Genomic DNA, 12,168 nt, shown 5'->3' on the forward strand with positions numbered 1-12,168 from the left:
AGCAGCATTTTGCCTAAGTGCATATAAGTTAGGCCTGTGAAACAGTACTAATGACCCAAAAAGAAATGTCTAAGAATTCAATAATATTTGCATAAATAATACTACTATAATACTATACTGTACAAGCGCTAAGAAAGCTACAGTCATGACACCTTACCATTTTAATTATGAAAACTGGCAGAGGAAAGATATACATTATGAAAAATGGGGATCCTGCTTTCCGCATTTGATAAAAAATTACTATTTCCCCTATGTTTCTCAAGAAGATTCTTTTTATCGCATTTATAATTTCTTATTTAGAAAAAAAGCCTATTAAAGAAAATATTAAGTGAAACCGAAAACTATTTTCTCCAGTTAATTAGCCTTATGTTCAATTTTAAGCTTCTGTTTCGCTTTTAGTTTCAAATTATGGATGCAAACCCTGGGTTAGGATGACTAAGGATCAGCCTAAGAGTCTTCAATATGCTAAAAACAGATTACCTATGCATGTTTCTTAATGGCAGGGAGAGAAGACAGCTTTCCAGCAAGGACGTGGTGGCTGGAACAGAGGCTGGCTTGGAATGCACTTGGAATGCCCCATTTTCAGGGGACCCTGGTGCCTTGGGAACCACAATCCTGACAGCCGCTGACCCTGCAGTGGTTGCAGAGCAGAGCCCTGTTCTACAAAGAGCCTGAGCTATATAATGGTTCTTAGGAATACTTTCTTATCATGCTAGATATGGGTGCCATCATTTACTGAATACAAAAATGTGACTTTTGGTTTTGTTCAGGGGCGATGGCAGCTCAAAATTCACTGATACCACATATAGTTGGAAATAGTTGGTACAAGGCTGTTACACAAAGCAAAGCACATTCATGTGCTTCTGACCTTAAAATGTCTGCTGATAGCTAGGTAAGCATGGTGATGCACGCCTTTAGTCCCAGCACTCGAGAGGCAGTTCTCTGTGAGTTCAAGGCCAGCCTGGTCTACATAGTGAGTTCCAGGCCAGCTGGGGCTACAGGGAGACCCTGTCTCAAAAAGACCAAACAAACAACAACAACAAAACACATCTGCTGATACTTTTAGTCAGTTGTTTGTGAACACAAAACTCTCTTCCCTGATGCAGGTTTTTTTTTTTTTTAAAGAGAGCACAAAAACAACCAAGCCCAGTCCCGTGGATCCCACCCCACCAGTAGCTGGCTTCTCTAGCAGGTAGGAATGCAGAGACCAATGCTGGGTGGCCCTTAGGGTGGTTGCAGGAAGAAGTAGTACCCCAACAAAAGGATCAGGATGACCTCTAGCTCAGAACTGTGGGCACTGTGGAGAGGGGTCTGTCTGGAAAGACCTTCAGCAGCAACATCATTCTCTTCTTGGGGAGCCGCAAAGAAAGGCAGAAAGGAAGGGTCATAGGAATATCAAAGTTCCCCACCCCCTTAAACAACCAAAAAAAATTCAAAGCATGAATGTAGTTACAAGACAAATGCCTGAACACAGCAGTCTTTCTGGGTAATGGCACCTGTGAATAACAGACATCAGCAATGACCTGATCTATAAGCCAACACAGTGGCAACAGCTTGTGAGTCTTAGGAAGGTCTTCTGATTGATTGGACATTGGTCATTTCAGGGGTCCACATGCACAGGAAGGCATACTTGGGCACTGATTACTGGAAGTCCCTCAAGCTGACATGCATAGAATGGATGCTTACCACCCTGACCTGTTTCTGATTGCAAATGTGTAGGCTTTTGCCCATATCAACCAGTCCTCTGACATGAGGACAGCAACTGTGTGTCCAACAATTCAGATCAAATCTGACTCTCTACATGCGGAGTTAAGGTCAGACTTCCCAGTGTGCCCCAGTTTTAAATACCAGGCACTAGCCTAGGCCATTCATACTACAAGGTTGTGGGGTTCTGTAGGAGGAAGTGCGGCCTGAACAACCAGCGCGTATGCGCTGCAAATGCGCCAGAAACATCCGGCTGAGTCAAACCTGTGTTCTGCCAAAAGACATAGAGATGGCTGATGCGAAAATGGCCTGATACAGAGAGCCAATGAGGAACAGACACGACCTATCAATGGACCAATGGGACACCGGAGGGGGGATATAAGGGAGCCCCATATCCACAATAAACGAGTCTGCAGCTGCTCGCACTGCATGTTTCTCACCTGACTCCCAGAGTCTGTGTCATGACTCCGCGCCAACTCTACCCACACCTGGAGGGCCCCAGGACACCCACAACAGGGTTCCTACAACACCCTCAATTTACTAGACTGTTTCACAAAATGCAGGAGGGCACTTTACTTCTAATTACTGACTTACAATAAAGGACACAACTTAGAACAGGTCCATGGAAGAGATGCATAGGGAAGGGTACTTTTCTAGGCCTCCATCCTTTCTCAGACCAGGCTGGTGTCATTCTGGAACTAATGGTATCTCAATCCATCTAGGGTCTACAGCTACCTGGTATCTTAGTATACCAAAAATGGTCTCATCACTGGAGCCATTGAGCATCCTAGACAGCTCACACAATGTCAGGAACTGAGGACTAAGGACCACAGAAGATGCTCCAGGATGCTTCCTGATGCTCAGGAAACCACATAGATTTTAGGAGCTCCATGCCAGGAACCAGAGGTAAAGAACAAATACACATTTCTCATTCCATAATACATAGGTATCAATCACCAACTGTTAAAACAGACAAAACCACACACAAGCCATTTGTGTTTTCCATTCAATTTCATATATGGCTAAAATAAACAACCTTTTCCCAACCCCAACTTACGCCATTCTGCTTGAAGGGATCAGAGCAACTTCCTTAATGAATGCTCTCAAAATTGCCTGCATTAAGAAGCAAGAACATCACACTACAAGTGCTACTCAAAGCAGTTATGGCCTTCAGTCTTTCCCAGCATATTCACTTGTGTGCAGCATACCTCTAAGGTGTCTATGTGCAGGGTGCCATATAGGATTATTGGAAACAGCAGCAGTAGCCGTGAATGGAAGATTTATTTTTAAGCAAAGACATTAGGAAGAACATGAATGGAGAGGAGGCAGACTTGGAAGAAACTGGCCATGATGTTAAATATACTGGTTGCCTATCTCTTTTACTCTCTGTCCATACCAAAAGGAGAACAGTACTGGACACATTGAATATGAAGTGCAAAGTCCTATTGGAGACTCAGGTAGATGGGAGTATAGTTCAGTGGTAGAATGTTTGATTAACTTTGAGTGGGAATATGGGGGGAGAGGGATACCCCATTTTACTGCTATTCTTAGTGAATTCTAAAACACAACTATGCGATTTGTTCATATTAAACAGAACCAGTGACTAACAACTTGACAAAGGCTATTCTCAAAACAATTAGTTATAAAAAGTACCAATGAAATAGTACTGACACATAACTTTAGAAAAGAGTAAACTTCCTTTCAGAATCTGTTCATCAAATGAGTAGAAAGCAATTAATGTGGCCAGACGTGGTGGTGCATGCCTTTATTGCCAGCACTTGGGAGGCTGAGGCAGGTGAATCTCTGTGAGTTCGAGGCCAGCCTGGTCTATATAGTAAGTTCGACGCCAGCTGGGGCTACAGGAAGACCCTGTCTCAAAGACTAAAAAAAAAAAAAAAAAAAAAAAAAAAAGAACAAAGTTTGATCATGGCCTTGACTGGGCAGACTTCAAAATAATCTTATCTGTGCAAGGAACTGAAGGCAAAAGTAAGAAATCTGGCAAAGAACTGGAAGCTGCTTTTTGATGGAAATTCTAGAATTTAATCATATAAGAATCAAAATCATAGAAAATCAGAGAAAACTTAAAGAAAAAAATCCATGAATTAGAGGACAGCTGTGAGGTAAACAGGGACCATGAGGAGGAAAGTAGAATCTGAGAGACTCCAACTGTGAAACAAAAAAAAAAAAAAAAAAAAAAAAAAAAGGGTATAATAATTACAGTAGACAGCTGCATCTTCCAAGCCAGGAAGGCCATGATTTGAGGTGTGTACAGCTTGATTTTCACTCCACCCCGGAAAGTAGTGTTTGGGCAGGATATATTAGTGCTATACTGGTACTTCTCAGGGACTGTGAAAGGAACCAGAGACCTTGAGAATAGAGGATTGACCCTTCTCACCAGAGGCATTCATGGATGTGGGCCAAGATGTTTTTAATAAAGTAGGCCTTCTTCCTCTCTCCAAAACCTTGTTTGCCCAATGCTGCTCCCTCAATTTGGGGGAGGGAGAAAAAGTCCAGTGCTCTGGATGTTACTCAGCCCCTTGCACAGCTGTAGTTTTAGTTGTAATCTCCGACTGAACATCAGCCCAGCACCCTGTCCTTTGGTGGTGATGGTGATGACACAGGTGCCTAAGAAGCCAGTTTTCCTGGCAATGGCCTTAGGTCTGAGAACCTCATCCTGGTGCCTCTCTGAGAAGATGAACTGTACTACTGGGCTCCAAGCATTGCAAGCTGAATGATGTTACCAAGTTGACTGTCAGTTAGCACTATACATGGCCATCCTGCAAATGACTGCACACAAGAGGAACAGATGTGAAGCTATAGAATTCTGATGGGGAAAGCAGTTCAGAACAGCCAGGGACTGTGTGCTTACATCTTTCAGAAAGCCAAATAGAACTCACATTTGAACACTTGCAGAGGATGTCTTCATTTATGAAAATCTGAGAAAGTAAAGCAATTTAATAGATTGTCTTCCAATAAATCTTTCAATTTGGAACAGAACAGGGCTTAAACCTGTTTGTTTCAAAAGGTAAAAGAGAGTACTGATATAGAAAAGTGTATCTCAAACAAGTAGCACTACACTCTGTGCAAGACACTGACCTCAGTGTGAGAACCCTACAACAGCTCATGCATGAATCACATCTTTCTCAATTACCCTGAGTCCAAGGCATTGTTTTCAGATTTATTTTTGTTATTTTTAATTATGTCGCCTGCCCCCCCTCCAGTTGGTGTAGGTAGAAGCCAGGAGAGGGCATCAGACTTCCTATAGCTGGAGTTACAGGGAGTTTTGAGCTATCTGATATGGGCTCTGGGAACGGAACTCTGGTCCTCTAGAAGAGCAGTACAGCCTCTTAACCACTGAGCCATCTCCAGACCCCCTCCCAGCATTTTTTTTTTTTTCGGTCTTTTTGAGACAGGGTCTCTCTGTAGCTCCAGCTGTCCTAGAACTCACTATGTAGACCAGGCTGTCCTAGAACTCACTATGTAGACCAGGCTGTCCGTGTGATACCACGCCCGGCTAAAGCTCCTTTCTTAAAACAAAAGGAAATGGAACAGGAAACTCAAGACACAAGTCACTAAGATTTCACCAGGCTGTCCTTGAACACACAGAGATCTACCTGCCTCTGCCTCCCGAGTGCTGGGATTAAAGGTGTGTGCCACCACACCTGGCTGACATTTTTTATTAAAATTTATGAGTGATATGCTCATTGAACAAAATAAGTAAATAAAAAAATGTAAGAGTGCTAACAAAGAAAATTGCTGATCCTCATGCAGAGCCACACCTGTTAGCATACTGATGCCATTCTTGATTCTGTGTGTCTATACTAGTCATATTCTATGCAATGATAAGCATTATTTTAACTGCTTGCATGCTTGGTTTGGTAGAGATGTTATTTATCACTTAAACTGTTTCCAGTTTATACAACTATAATGACGCTCTGGTATAATTTTGTGCGAACTTTATTTATCATTTCCACTTATTTCCTAAATTTAAATTCTTGGAAGGATGAGTCTGTAGGATCTGTATTTAGCATGATCACCAGGTAAGGAGACCAGTTCCTTTGTGTACAGTTATCTTTCGGAGTTATAGTAGACATGTGAGAACATGGATGTAGGAGACTTTCTATTCCATTTATCAAGATGAAAAATTTTAATTAATGTATCTCTTGGAGGTGATATGTCTCATTTTCTCATATGGCTAGCATTCATGATTTTTTTCCTATTATATGTCTATAAGGAGAAAGATACATATAATTTTGAAAATTTAACAATATTTATTCCTTACTACAATAGATAAAACTGGCATTATGTCAAAAGAAGTACTTTGAACTTGCTCTATTTTCATAAAATAAAAAAAAACTGATTTTAGTCAGTCACCACTTGAAAAAAGGTAGTTCATCTAGGATAAACTAGTAATCTGATTTTCAGTACCATAGATAATTTAAGTATCAAAAGTATTTTTCTTTTTTACCCTACCCCCCCCCCCAAGTATCTTCTTTTTGGTTACTTTCCCCTACTTCTTGGAAACTTTAAAGTGACAAAAATTTAAGATTAATATACAATATAAAATAACTTTACATATAACTTTTGCAATACCCCCCCCAAAACACCAAACATTTCAGCTGCTTTTTGAATGATGATGAGTATTTGAAATGTTTCCCTTATTTGATATGATTAAAGTGATTTTCACTTTCAATAAAAACACAGTTTGGCATGAGCTGAAAAAGGCAAAACAAAGCACAGCTTTGGCCCAGGGAGTGTGCGAGGGACCTCTGAGGGCTGTGTGTTACAAAACTAAGGCAGAAATACCACTTTTTGAGAAGCAGGATGGCCTCCAGGTAGAGGCTTGGTGATTCTCTGTGATTAGGTAGATTTCAGTGATGGGGAGGAGGAAAGGAAGATAAGCAGCTGGCTGCATGTTGGAGAGGAGCTAATCAACAATATATATTATTTAATTATAGGACAATGGCAAAGAAACTGCAAAATCATGGGGGGGGTAAAAAAGACCCCCCAAACATCAACAACCCCCCCAAACCTGAGCAGTCTAGTAAAAGCTAAAGTGGGCAAAGGCAAAGATGGAAAACAAAAGAATACTCTAGAACTGACTATGCACCGACAGAAGAAACTGGTATACAATAAATGGATGTTGGTTTCAGGTTTTTTTCCAAACAGATGCTGAAGCAGTTAAAAGGATGAGGTGGTTGCACTCTGACAAAAATGCATCATAGAGTTTGAGTAGGGTGAAATAAGGGGCCTGATTCTATGAAACAAGGCATTTTAGAAGTGAAACATCCTCATATCTTTTAATAACAGAGCACAGGAGGGTCAAATCAGCTCGTGTTTAACCCTTGGCCATTCAGCAGCAGCTCAGTGGCCGACTGAGCTTTAACAGCTACAGACAAATCACATCTTGAAAAACTTATATTGGAAAGGCAAAAGGCTGATGAATTACTTTACTCTTTTTTAAAAAAAAAATTTAAAAATTTTATAACCACATGATTAGAAGAAGCATTTCATTACAGCTTTAACATATTCAGTAATTCCAGAGCAAGGATACATCTCTTTCAAAAGTGACTGAATTTTTAGGTTCACAGTTGAATTAATACAGTTATACAATATTGAACTCAGTATAAACCTTGTAAGACATAAACTTGAATGAGTTTTTACCCTTTAAAGAAGATCTCCATTTCATTTTAAAATATGCTGTTTTATATTTTTAATGCTACTAATGCTTAGATGTTTGTACATGTTTTCTTTAATCTTTATGTATCTGATTATTACTAGTCACAGTCAGTTACACTCAGATCCTTAGTACCTGAGTATGGGTATAAAGCCATCAGGTAGATTTCAATGGTAATGTTTATCACCTCTACTAATTAACATGAAGTAAATTTTTATGGTTCCTCCTCAAACATGTCTTTTTAAAAAATCTGTTGATTTTTGTGTGTGTGTATATCATACAGAATATCCCACACAATCTTATCCATCTATATACCCACTTCCCAAATGGCATCCTCCCATAGCTTCCCCACTCCCACACACTGAAGCCCATATACTCTGTCATCCCTGTTACTGTCCACTGCGTTGTTGGTACCCCCAGCTATTCCCCAGTGCTTGTCCATCTGCTGAATCTAGTCAGTCTATCTAGAGAACCTTGTTTTGGGAAGATCAGCTCTTCCTCATCTAGCAGCAATCAGTTGTCAATATTCCTTTAGATAAGATTGGGGTCTGCTGTTCATTTTCCGAGTTCTATGCTGGGTTACTACTGTCTGGGAGTCTCTTGGGCCACCCTGGCCAATAACTCAAATGAAGGTATCACCTGTCTGGCACTGTTTCTTGTTATGTAGACTTTAGCTATATATAGACTCTCAAAAAATTATATTGACCCCATTAATCTTTGGTTATACTTTCCTTTTGGGTGTTTAAGACCCTACAATTGGCCCAGATAAACCAATTTATTTTTACTCTTAAGGTTGTTTGAGGATCTGTTCCTCAGGGGTAACATGGGCTTGGGAGGAGCCCCTGGCTCCTTTCTTTTACCAGTTCCATCTATGTGAAGATAAGTCAAAAGTCCTGTTAGACCATGTCTAAGGCTTCACTTGGAAGCATGAAATGTTCCTCTTACTCTTCTTAAAGTGTTAGAATGGTGATGGCTGTTACTACTGTTACTTCTATTATTACCTTAAACATGAAACTGTAAAGATTAAGGTACTTAGTTCCACACAGATTTCTCTGTTAACATTTTAATATTTATTTTTGCTTTTTAAAAGTGTGTGTGTATGTGTAGGCACACGTGTGCAGTTGCCTGTGGAGGCTAGATCTCCCTGGAACTGGAGTTATAGGCAGTTGTGAGCCGTCTAATGTGGGCCAGTCCTTTGCAAGAGTGATAAGCACTCTTAACTATGTAGCCATCTCTCCAGTCCCCAGATTTACAGATTTCTTTGTTGTTAAGGCTTATTTTGCAATCAAAGGGGAAGAAGACACCCTGAGGGCTTTTTTTTTCCCTGCATGCTGCTAGCTAGTACCTAGTAAGAATCACATTTTGTATAGTTTTCCTATTTATTTGTTGAAATAAAGTGTACATGCAGGCTGGGTGGTATACATCTTCAATTCCAGCACTTAGGAGGCAGAGGCAGGTGAGTTTTCTCTGAGTTCAAGACTAGTCCAGTCTACATAGTAAGCTACAAGCCATTCAGGTGAGACCTTGTCTCAAAAAAAAAAAAAAGTGTGCACGAATATAAAAGTAGTAAGAAGAAATGTGCAGCCAATCCATCCCACCCAGACCTGCCCTTCTTTCCAAAGGACACCACTGTTACAAGCCCTATGAATTCAGAAAATGTCTTGTGAATATTCCATCATAAAGTATGCAAATACATGTGGTAGAGGACTAATTATTCTTTTATTTTGGGAATTTGTTTTGAAAAAACATGGAACTGTGCTTTCCGCCTGTAGGCCATGTCTAACAAATGGATGCACTGGCACATGTATGTAACCAGGCCTTTTGCTACTACAAACAGTGGTACAGTGAAGGGCCTCATTCATTTTGGGAGCATCTTTGACAATAGATCTGTGGATTAAATTTCAAACAATGACAACAATGACCTCAACACTGATAGAATCTGTTTGCCATCCAAATGGTGATACCAATACATCATCTCATTCACAAGGTATGAGAGCAACTTTCTGTTCTTACCCTTTTCCATGATACATATTATCAAGTTTTAAGCTAAGTAAATTCAGAAATAGTCTGTCTTCATCTACCTACAGATATTAGTGACATCATGCCAAATAACAGTAGACATTCATATGAATACTATTCAGTAAGAGACCACTGACAGCAAGAGCACTAGGGTTGGTCTGTAACGTGGTGGAGATGTTCACAGTAGCTGACAGCCTTAGGATAAGGGTTCTCTAATTCATCACATTTATTAATAAATTCTGATGTTCCAGGACAGGAACTCTGATCATAGGACTAATTTTTCTTTAATGCCAAAGTGGTGAGGAGTTGTATCTGAGATGGTTCCTGGGTTTTGGGCCTGAGTACCATAGACCAGTTATAGAAGTGAGGCGCATAAGCTGGCTCTTAGGAAGCTCATATTTGATATGGAAGTAAGCATGTTAGGTGGTAATTGACTTTGTGGGTCCAGATTTCAGAGACTAGGAGCAATAATGGTATTAAATAATTATGTGATATTTGAAGCCATGGACATTTGCTGAGGAGAGACATAAGCAGAGCAAGTAAAGAAACCCAGGACTCAGTTCTCGAGAAAACCAGTAATTAAAAGCCCATTTATGGATCTGATCCAGAGGAAGGGAGTGCAAAGGATGCCAGAGGATGTAAGAAGGGAGGAAGCCAGAACGCTTGCTTCCACACATGGAGGAACTATTTTGTGAGGAGCCAGACTGGAGGGGGTGAGAGAGCAAGGGGCAGGCAGGACTGTGAGTGCAGTTAATAGAATCGTACTTCCAGGATGCTGCCAGTTGAAGGGAGGAGAGAAAAATGAGGAATGAGCACATGGGAGCGGTCTAGAGCAAGTCTGTGACTGATGAGAGAGGGAAGGGCAGGAGAGTGAAGGAATGGGAAGGGATATGAATGAGAGAAAGAGCAAGGGAACAAGAGAGCATGTCCCTAAGGCCACAGGAGGGGATTTGCAGCATCCAAGGACAGCCTTTGTGAGGAAACACTGTATCACAGGGAGGACCCAAAGCTCATAGCTTTCTTTGGTCTGGGATAGCCAGGGAAGGTAAGTGAAAGCTTAAATTTTCTCAGAGAACTAGAAAGAAAGGTCATGTGTTGAAAGTGAGATGGATGATGGGGGGGGGGGTTAGCTGGGAGGCCAGTAAAGGAAGTCTGAAATAATCATACCACAATGTGAAAAGCAAGTTGAAAGACAGCATTGCAATTTATTACTTAAGTGTTCTAAATAATAAAGGCAGACGCCTAGGGGAGAGATGTCAGTCAGCCAACTGGCAAGCCACTAAGTGGCTCTGAACTATGTCATTTTTATCAGCAAAAAAGACCACAAGACATGAAATCAGAACATTCACAGAGTCTTTCTAAAACTTGGCACACAACATTTTAGTTAAGAACAACTGCACCTCTGCAATTCTATTTGTAAATGAAATGCAAAGAGTTGAAGTACTCTTTGAAGTAGACACAAGCATGTGCACACATGTTCACAGCACATCAAAACAGACAACTGGAGAAAACAGCCTAAGTGTCACCCACAGGTGACTGGAGAGACTGTGAAATAGTATTCAGCCACAGAAGGGAATTAAGTATCAATACACACTTGATGAGGCTGAGGGGCTGGAGAGATGGCTCAATAGTTAGGAGAACTTGCTGTTCTTGCAGGGAACCTGAGTTCAGTTCACAGCACCTATGTCAGGCAGCTGACAACCACCTGTAACTCCAGCTCCAGGTCTGACATCCTTTTCTGGCCTCCATGGGCACCTGTATTTACATGTGCATTCATGCATGCAAACACACAATTAAAAATAAAAATAAATCTCTAAATATGGATAAATCTAGAAAACATATTAAGTCAAAAAAGTCAGGTATAAAATGTCACATATTATAAGAATTCATTTTTGAGAAATATCCAGAATAGGCAAATCTAGAGAGAGAGTACAGACTGCTGGTTGCTGGGAACCATAGGGAACGGGACATGGGAGCAACTGCTCATAGCTGTAGGGTGTTCTTTTGAAGGCAGAAAATTTCTTTGAGGCTAGAAGTGGCAGTGATTGTATAACACTGTGCATGTACAAAATACTACTGACGTGCTTATTTTAAAATGGTTAATTTAATGTTATGTGTGGTGGGTGTGTGGGGCTTGCCTTTAATCCCAGCACTCAGGAGGCAGGAGCAGGTGGATCTCTGTGAGATAGAGGCCAGCCTGGTCTACATAGTGAGTTCCAGGCTGGCTGGGGCTACAGGGAGACCCTGTCTCAAAAAACCTGAAACAACAACAACAAAAATACCACCACCCCCAAAACAAAATAACCCACCCCCAAACAAACAAACAAACAAACAAACCCGAAAGCCACAATAGTTAGTAAGTCATACTAAGGAACTAATTTCTCAATAATCAAATTTCCAACTTCTCCCTTCCCATCAAATATAATTCTATGGACCATTACTGAGGTGACAAGCTTTTGCTGATGTGATGACTGCAACAGTTACATTTTACACTCCCTGCCACAATAAATTCTGCTTATTTCTGGAGAAGTGACTTGTACTTCTAGCATCTTCCACAACACTTATTATATAGTCTTCAAACACAAGCTTACTTCATTTCACATGGTACAGTTAGTAAAGACAACCAAGTTACAGTTTTCTAAAAAAAGATAATACCGGGCCACATTTAAGAATAAATTATCTCAGAGGCAGGCAGGTATCTATGAATTATAGGCCAGCCTGGTCTATACAGAGAGGTCCAGGCTAGCCAGGGCTATATAGTGAGATCT

At 40.7% G+C, this 12,168-nt stretch overlaps 1 protein-coding gene across 6 annotated transcripts in view; it reads right to left on the minus strand.

Annotated features, from left to right (window-relative positions):
* Window positions 1-12,168, minus strand: part of Mrtfb (myocardin related transcription factor B) — a 199,837-nt gene that overhangs the window by 62,202 nt on the left and 125,467 nt on the right. The window lies entirely within an intron of this gene.

Source organism: Nannospalax galili, unplaced genomic scaffold (assembly GCF_000622305.1).
Source record: "Nannospalax galili isolate Female #2095 unplaced genomic scaffold, S.galili_v1.0 scaffold32, whole genome shotgun sequence".
Taxonomy (NCBI): Eukaryota; Metazoa; Chordata; class Mammalia; order Rodentia; family Spalacidae; genus Nannospalax; species Nannospalax galili.